Here is a 9,584-nt window from a genome sequence, read left to right on the forward strand (position 1 = left end):
ACACAGCATGGTCGAAAGGGGAAGTGCTGCCCCATCTTGTGTTTTCATACCCTGCAGCTTTCATCACTTCTCTGAGCATGGTATGATGCCCGAACCCTGAACTTATTTATTCATCAGTTCAAAATAATGCCCAGCTCACAAGCCCCCAACTTGCCTGTCTCCCTCAATGCCCTCTCACCCGCTCTATGTTTACCTGGATGATTGCCCAGACCAGGAGAAAACAAGCTTGTTCCCGTTTTCTATTCTTCAACTAGGAAGTATCTTCATCTCTTCTATCACTTTCTTCTCTAACATGATGGAGTCTACATTATTAGGAATGCACCAGTAAAATTATCTTGAGGATGCCTGAGGTCCATGTGGCCAACTAGGATCTCCTGGCATCAGGGAAGGTAGCTCAAGGCCCTTGCAACTCCACATCAGGGGTCTATAGGCAACTGTATGCTTGTACTTGGTAAGCCTTAGTCCACTCAGAGAGGAACTAGTTACATATAATCTAAGTGACTGGCACCTTTCTGGAACATATTATGGATGAATGGGGAGGTGCTGCTCCATTGTGCAACGTGAATCCCCATCCTAGAGAATGTCCAGCCCACTGCCTTCCATCATGTATGTTTCCCTCAGCGAGAGCACTCTCACTTGGCTTCACGTTTACCCAGATGGTTGCCAGGACCACGAGAGAACAAGCTTGTTTTTCTGTTCTTCTATTAGGAAGTATCTTCATGTCTTCTATCCTTCTCTTCTCTCATATAGGTATTCTCACTATTAGGAATGAACCACTGAAATCATCTAGAGTATGTCTGAGGTTCAGGTGGCCAGCTAGGATCTCCTGGCATCATTGAAGACAACTTAAGGCTCCAGCAACTCCACCTCATCGCCTGTCTGAAGACCACCACACACTTGTACTTGGTAAGCCCTACTCCACTCAGAAAGGAAACAATTACATGTAATCTAAGTGACTGGCACCTTTCTGAATAGGGCACTGCCCACAGCACAACTGATTGTGGAGGTGCTGCCCCATCACACATCATCATGCACTGCAGCTTTCATCACTCCCCTCAACACAGCAGGCTGCCTGAGCCCTGAACATATTTATTAAGTCCTAGAGAATTTCCAGCCCACTGCCCTCCAACTTGGCATCTTGCCTCAATGAGGACCTTCTCACTTGATTTATGTTTACCTGGATGATGGCCAAGATGAGAAGAAAAAAAATCTTGTTCCCGTTTTCTCTTCTTCTTTTAGGAAGTATCTTTATCTCTTCTATTATTACCTTATCTAACCTGTAGGTGCTCACATTGTTAGAAATGGACCATTAAAATCATCTTGAGGATCTCTGAGTTCCAGGTGGCTTCCAAATCTCTCCTGGGATCAATCAGGGCAGTTGAAGGTGCTTGCACGTCTGTCTCCTCACCAATCTGAAGGCCATCACAAAATTGCACCTGGAGAAACTGGCTCTACCCAGAAAGGAGCTGGAACCATCTAATCTAAGTGACTGACACCTTTTGGAGTAGGGCACTGCCCACAACATGGCTAATTGTGGAGGTGCTGTCCCATCTTGCATGTTCTCCCCCTGTAGCTTCCATCACTCCTCCGAGCACAGCATGATGTCTGAACCCTGAACTTATTTATTCAACAGTCCTGGATAATGTCTAGCCCACTGCCCTCCAATGTACATGCCTCCCTAAATGAGGAACCCCTCACCTACTCTATGTTTACCTGGGTGATCGCCAAGACCAGGAGAAAGCAAGATTGTTCTCATTTTCTATTTTTCTAGTAGGAATTATCTTCATCTTGTCTTTCTCATCTATACCCTGCATGTGTTCATGTTGTTAGGGACAGATGATTTAGAATATCTTGAGGATGCCTGAGGTCCACATGGCCAACTAAGGTCTCCTGGTATCAGGAAGGGTACCTCAAGGTTCTTGAAACTCCACCCTATTATAGGTCCAAAGGCCACTACAAACTTATACTTGTTGAGCCTTACACTACCGAGAAAGAAACCAGTGAGGTATAATCTAGGAAACTGGCACATTTCTAAGTAGGGCACTGCACACAGCATGTCTAATAGCGGAGGTGGTGGCCCATCTTGCAAGGTCAACCCCCGTCCAGGAGAATGTCCAGCCCACTGCCCTCCATGACACATGTCTCACTCAATGAGACATGCTCACTGCTGCATATTTACCCAGATGGTTGCCAGCACCACGAGATAACAAGCTCATTTTCTGTTCTTCTATTAGGAAGTGTCTTCATTTCTTCTATCTTTGTATTCTCTAAAAAATAGGTATTTCCACTGTTAGAAATGCATCACTGAAATCATCTTGAGAACACCTGAGGTTCAGGTGGCCAGCTAGGATCTCCTGGCATCACTGAAGACAACTAAAGGCTCCAGCAACTCCACTGCATCACCTATCCGAAGGCCACCATGAACTTGTACTTGGTAAGACTTAATCTACTCAGAAAGAGAATAGTTACATGTAATCTAAGCAACTAATGCCTTTCCAAGTAGGGCACTTCCCACAGCATGTCTGATTGTAGAGGTGCTGCCCCATCATCCACCATTGTGCACTGCAGCTTTCATCACCCCACTCGACACAGCAGGATGCCTGAACCCTGAACTTATTCTTAATTCCTAGAGAATTTCCAGCCCACTGCCCTCCAGCTTGGCATGCTTGCCTCAGTGAGGACCTTCTCATCTGATTTATGTTTACCTGGATGATGGCCAAGACAAGAAAAGAAAAAGATTGTTCCTGTTTTCTCCTTTTAGGAAGTAACTATCTTTTCTGTCATTGCCTTCTCTAACCTGTAGGTGCTCATATTGTTAGAAATGATCATCTTGATGATGCCTAAGTTCCAGGTGGTTTCCAAGGTTCTCCTGGGATCAATGAAGGCAGCTCAAGTTGCTTGCTGGTCTACCCCCTCACCAGTCTGAGGGCCACCACAAAAGTGTACTTGGTGAGCCTTCCTTCACCCGAAGAGGTGTCAGTCACATGTAATATAAGTGACTGACATGTTTTTGAGTAGAGCACTGCCCACAACATGGCTAATTGTGGAGGTGCTGTCCCATCTTGCATGTTCTCCCCCTGTAGCTTCCATCACTCCTCTGAGCACAGCATGACGTCTGAACCCTGAACTTATTTATTCATCAGTCCTGGATCATGTCTAGCTTACTGCCCTCCAAGGTACATGCCTCCCTAAGTGAGGAATCTCTCACCTACTCTATGTTTATCTGGATGATTGTCAGGACCAGAAGAGAGCAAGATTGTTCCCATTTTCTATTTTTCTAGTAGGAATTATCTTCATCTTGCCTTTCTGATCTATAACCTGTAGGTGCTCATGTTCTTAGGGAAAAGACACTTAACTTATCTTGAGGATGCCTGAGGTCCACATGGCCAACTAAGATCTGCTGGTCTCAGGGAAGGTACTTGAAGGCTCTTGCAACTCTACCCTATCATGGGTCCAAAGGCCACTATAAACTTATACTTGGTGTGCCTTACTCTCCCCGAAAAGGAACTAGTGACATATAATCTGGGCGACTGGCACATTTCTGGGCAGGGAACTGCACACAGCATGGCTGATTGTGGAGGTGCTGCCCCATCTTGCACAGTTATACCCTACAGCTTTCACCACTCCCCTCAACACAGCATGGTGCCTGAACCCCGAATTTAACTTATTCATAAGTCCCAAAGAATACCCAGCTCATTGCCCTTCAACTTGCATGCCTCCTTGAGTACCCCCTCATCTGCTTTGTTTACCCAGATAATTACCAAGACCAGTAGTGAACACACTTTTTCCAGATTTCTCCTCTTCTACAAAACATATATTCATCTTTTATCTTTTGCTTCTTTAACACATAAGTGCTCATATTGTTAGGTGTACACCATTGAAATCATCTTGAGGATGCCTGAGGTCCACATGACCAACTAGGATCTTCTGGCATTCGAGAAGGCAGTTGAAAGGCCCCTGACACTCCACTGCATCAGGAGTCCAAAGGCCACCCAAAAGTTGTGTTTGGTGATATTACTCCACCCAGAAAGGAACCAGTCACATATAATCCAAGTGACTGGAACCATTCTAGAAAAGGCACTGCATACATTATGGCTGAATAGGGAGGTGCTGCCCAGTCTGGCATGGTCGCTCCCAGCAGCTTTCATCACTCTCCTAAATGCAACAGAATGCCTGAACCCTGATCTCATTTATTCATCACTCCTAGAGAATTTCCAGCTCACTGCCCTCCAATTTGCATATCTCACTCAGTAAAAGTACTCTCACCTGCTCGGTGTTTGCCCAGATCACACCCAGGAGCAGGAGAGAACAAACGTGTTCCATTTTCTGTTCTTCTATTAGGAAGTAACTTCATGTCTTCTATCTCTCTCTTCTCTACAGGTATTCATGTCTTGAGGATGCCTGAGGTTCAGGTGGCCAGCTAGGATCTCCAGGCATTATTAAAGACAACTCCTGCAGCTCCACCCTATTACCTGTCCGAAGGCCACCACAAACTTGTACTTAGTGAGCCTTACTCTACACAGAAAGAACACAGTGACATGTAGTGTAAGTGACTAGCACCTTTCTAAGTGGGGCATTGCCCACAGCATGGCTGATTGTGAAGGTGCTGCCCCATCCCCCACCATTGTCCCCTGCATCTTTCATCACTCCCTTCAACACAGCAGGATGCCTGAATCTGGAACTTACTTATTATTAAGTCCTAGAGAATGTCCAGCCCACTGCCCACCAACTGTCATGCCTGCCTCAGTGAGAACCCTCTCACTTGCTCGATGTTTACCCAGTGATTGCCAGGACCAGGTAAGAACAAGCTTGTTACCGTTTTCTATTACTCTATTAGGAACGATCTTCATCTCATCTTTCTCTTCTATAACCTGCAGGTGTTCACATTGGTAGGCATGCACCACTGAAATCATCTTGAGGATACCTGAGGTCCACATGGCCAGCTAGGTTCTCCTGTTATCAGGGAAGGCAGCTTGAGGCTTTTGCAGCTCTACCCCAACACGGGTCCAAAGGCCACCACAAATATATACATGGTGAGCCTTACTCTACCCAGAAAGGAGCCAGTGACATATAATCTACATAAATGGCACCTTTCTGAGTAGGGCACTGCACACAGTATGGCTGATTGCGGAGGCACTGCCCTGTGCCCCATCATTGTCCCCTGCAGGTTTCATCATTCCCCTCAATAGAACATGATGCCTGAACAATTTGATTCATAAGTCCTAGAGAATGCTTATCCCACTGCTCTCCAAACTGCATCCCTCCTTAAGTGGAGACCCACTAATCTTCTCCATGTTTACCTAGATGATTGACAGGAGCAGGAGAGAATAAGCTTGGACATGTTTCCTTTTCTTAAGAAGTATCTTTATCTTCTCTAACTTGTAAAAATGGAAGTTTTCTATATATATAGCATTTCACGTGGTTTGAGCTCCCTAAAGTTTACACAAAAAACCCTCCAATACACCCACCACATCCTTCTTTTCTCCATATATTCCTTCATTCCAAATACATAGAATAAAAATGACAAGAATTGCAAAAATTCCTAAGTGAAGCTAAAGTACATTAGAGATGTGAAAGACAGAAACTTATTTTCTTCATCCATCCTTTGAGAGGAAACTACACTTTTAACTCATAACTTTTGAATTTTCCTATGGTCTTTTGTGCTCTGATTTTCCCTGAAATAATCTGAATCAGAGGGAGGTTGCAAGACAGTATGTGGAGAGATACCTGACCCCAATCCAGTTCTCCTGGCCATGATTGGAACCTTGCACTCACTCCCAACCGTGAAATTACCAATACCTATGTGATCATTCATCTATTATTCTGCTACAAAGCATGACACAAAACTAGCAAAGTTTCATATCCTTTCTTCACCAAAACAAATATAATCGTTGATATGGAGCAGCAGAGAAGAAATATGCCCAATATCTGGGACCCTTAGTGGTCTAGAAAAGCTGTGAGAGCAAACTTCTGAAAAATGATTCCTATTTTGACCCAGTTGTGCCAGTATTTACTTCTTCCATTGGCCTTAGGATGTTTAACTCACACAGATAGGCTGTTTACCATGCAAGAACAAGCACTGAATACACTTGGTATGGAGTCAGAGACTGCTATATATCTCCTTATATTTCATTGCCTTATTTCATAAGTTATGTGAAAAAATAAAGGTAAATACAAATAAAAGGACAAGAGCAACAACAATAATTTATATTTCTGAAATGCTCACTTACACCACATCAATGTACTTGGGAATTTTATGTGAATCTTCTCATATATCCTCACAATCTTTTACATACTGACACAGATTTGTCATGAAGATTAATGAAAAAACATGTGAAGATACACTTGGATCCTCAAATATAACACGAGAGATATTATGCTTATGGTGACATAAAGGGCACATCTAGAGAAGAAAAATTACCTATGAAATTTCCTATTTACAACCTACTTGACCATCTATAAGTATGTGGGTAGTTCTATTCTATATAATTCACCAGCGCTATTAACTGTCTTTCTTTACACCAAATGGTCCCGAGATCTTGTTAATTCTGATGCATGAGAGAGCAATACAGGAACAGCTGGCAGCAGGTACTTTCAGATTTATGACGGGAAGGCAGAGTTCTTCTAAGTGCCTCGCTTGGAACATACTGACTGTGATGATGTGGAATGAGAATTTCTTTAATATAGCAATGCATTAAAAATGGAGATATCATTGTCCATCTAGATTGATTAAAACATTAAAACCACTAGATTTGGCTGGGCGCGGTGGCTCACGCCTGTAATCCCAGCCCTTTGGGAGGCTGAGGTGGGCGGATCACAAGGTCAGGAGATCGAGACCATCCTGGCTAACACAGTGAAACCCCATCTCTACTAAAAAAAATACAAAAAATTAGCCGGGCGTGGTGGCGGGTGCCTGTAGTCCCAGCTACGCAGGAGGCTGTGGCAGGAGAATGGTGTGAACCCATGAGGCGGAGCTTGCAGTGAGCAGAGATGGGCTACTGCACTCCAGCCTGGGTGACGGAGTGAGACTCCGTCTCAAAAAAAATAAAAAATAAAAAAAAAACCCACTAGATTTGTAAGGTTGGGAGAAAACAAAGAGATACTACACTAAGTACCTCCACAAACTGTCAGCATTAACCATCAATCAATATTAGAAAAATAAGAGTTTTATCAAAAAAGAAAGATGGATTTGTAGAAGTGCCCAACCGCATACTCAGTTCTTGGAAAATACAAAACCTTCCAAGAGGTGACTTCAGGATTGCTAATGACTTAAAGCCCTTACCAGATGAATTAGGTGGTGCAATGCTTTACTGAAAACTATTTTAAAATCCTAGTCGTGTAATCATACAACTGGAATGGTCTCAAAAATAATGAGCCATATCAGAGGTAAGGTGGTAAGGAATAGATAATATGTAAAAATTATGAGTTTCTTGTACATAAGCCTCTACATGTCTAGGGATTTCCAGGCTCCTACCGTATTTGTTAAGTGGAGACTACAGTTTCCAGATCAGATGGAGGAACAGTGATCAAATTTATCTGGTGTCTAAAACAACATAAAAACCAGATATATGCAGAAAAGCTTGTCTTTCAGATCTGTAGAGTGATCTGTGAGAGAGGAGACACATTAGAACAGTCCATCCATTCTCCTGCCAACTTCTCAGAGAGAGAATATCGACTCCAGTGCAGAGAATGGGAACCCAGGCAAAGCCTGGCAATTTTCAATATTAACAGATTAAAATGGAAAAAAACAGATCATCTCACTAGATGCAGAGAGATATGTGACTAAATATAACATCCATATCTGAAACATAGTAACAGAAAATCAGGCATAGCACAGAGTATATCCTCAATTGCTTGAATGGCCTCTATGAAAAACCACAGCTAAATTAACACTTAATTGTTAACGTTCTTATGCTTGACGCCTGAGATCAGGAACCAGATGAGGATGTCCTATTCACCATTTCTATGCAAGAATTATACCAAATTAAAGTAAGGAAATAAGGTAAGGACATAGTATTTTATAATTTGCAATCATGGATGAGTAAAATCAAGAGTCTGTCATCTTCAACCACTGACTTGCCCTTACCTGTGTTTGCAGTGGCTTCAATGCTTGCACTGCAAGTAAATTATCTCTGCGGGCATAGATATCCACAGAGTATTCTAGAAAAATATGTAAACTGAATAATAAAGCAGAACAAAGCAGAACACATTACAATATGTATATGAAAAACCACCAGTGAAATCCTATGAGTGATAACTGACGATACTCTTCTTAGTACTAATATAATAGCAGTGTTACTAGGACGATACCATTAGTTATAGTACTAGTACTGCTTGCAGTAGTACTAACAGGAAAATTTGCTGAATGACTACATGCCTGGAAGATATGTAGTTCAGATTTTCATATGGATTTCCACATTTCATACACATGACAAATCAGTACCAAAGAGACAGTATCCTAGTGTTTTGATTTGTCATGGTGATTGAGGACCTGTGTAGAACATACATTTGGAAATGGAAAAAAACCAGAAATGCACAGATAAGCATAGTAATCACAGATAATCATGTGATCATAGAACAACATTAAGACCACTATGCAGTGTTAACCTCACAGAAACCATCCACATTAACCTCAGAAAAACAGAAAATAAGAAGAAATTCATCTTGCTGCTATATGTCCTCCAATCTGACCTAATAAAAGGTGTTTATTGAACATGCTCTTATTTTTACCAAAGTACTAGTAATATAGTCTCTACTAGTACGACTACTCTACTACCAGTATCACTACAAGCAGGTGAAGGAGAAGCAGCCGTAGCTACATAACTGATGACTTACATGGTTTGCAATGTCCATGAGGCCTTTAGATGGATTATCTCTTTTGACCCTCACAACAAACATGTGTCATTGAGTGTTTTACTGAATCAATGACTCAGGTAAGTTGCAAGGATTAAGGAGACAACATTTGTAGACTCTTTTGGGACCTACAAAGAAACAAGAAGCTACGTAATTATAGTATGACTATGAAACATTTAATATCTAAAATAAATGACATACTAATTTACTATTCACGAACTGTGTAGCTATCAGCATGTATATTTTCTTTCCCATTTGCATTAGTGATAATTTACTGGTGCTGCAGCTGGAGGATGAAAATCTTGAAGGGGCTGGCAGTAAAGCTCTACCAATCCATTATAATTGTGACTTCTCAAAATTTGCAAATCACAGATTATGTTACAGAATGAGGCTGTCTGTACTGAGTTCAACCTAAATATATAGACACTGATTCCCCACCCACAAATATGTAAAATTCGACAACTAACAGATAGTTTAAAGTGGGAAGAAAAAAGGACAGGTTAAAAAGAATGACAACCTTCCTCAAACCACCAGCAATAATTGAGTGAAGACTTGTTCAAAAGTTAAAATTCCCTAAAAATATACACATGTATATACATATATTCAGATATCCATGCAGAAATAAGATAATGTCTCCTAAAAGCACATATACATGAAATTGAAGGGATTATGTAACTCAGACTTTATCCATATTAATAATAAGTCCTGCATTGTTCATTTCTAATTCATTG

At 41.8% G+C, this 9,584-nt stretch overlaps 1 long non-coding RNA gene across 2 annotated transcripts; it reads left to right on the top strand.

Moving 5' to 3' along the window:
* Nucleotides 1-756: 756 nt before the first annotated feature.
* LOC129476281 (uncharacterized) lies at nt 757-4,772 on the top strand. 2 transcript variants are annotated; one of them, XR_010119622.1, is made up of 4 exons: nt 757-906; nt 2,279-2,434; nt 4,381-4,545; nt 4,698-4,772. It is a non-coding gene; the product is annotated as an uncharacterized lncRNA (long non-coding RNA). The 2 variants fall into 2 exon arrangements; XR_008654904.2 differs by having other exon boundaries at nt 4,381-4,772.
* Nucleotides 4,773-9,584: the final 4,812 nt, after the last annotated feature.

This window comes from Symphalangus syndactylus, chromosome X (assembly GCF_028878055.3).
Source record: "Symphalangus syndactylus isolate Jambi chromosome X, NHGRI_mSymSyn1-v2.1_pri, whole genome shotgun sequence".
In the NCBI taxonomy this organism is placed as follows: Eukaryota; Metazoa; Chordata; class Mammalia; order Primates; family Hylobatidae; genus Symphalangus; species Symphalangus syndactylus.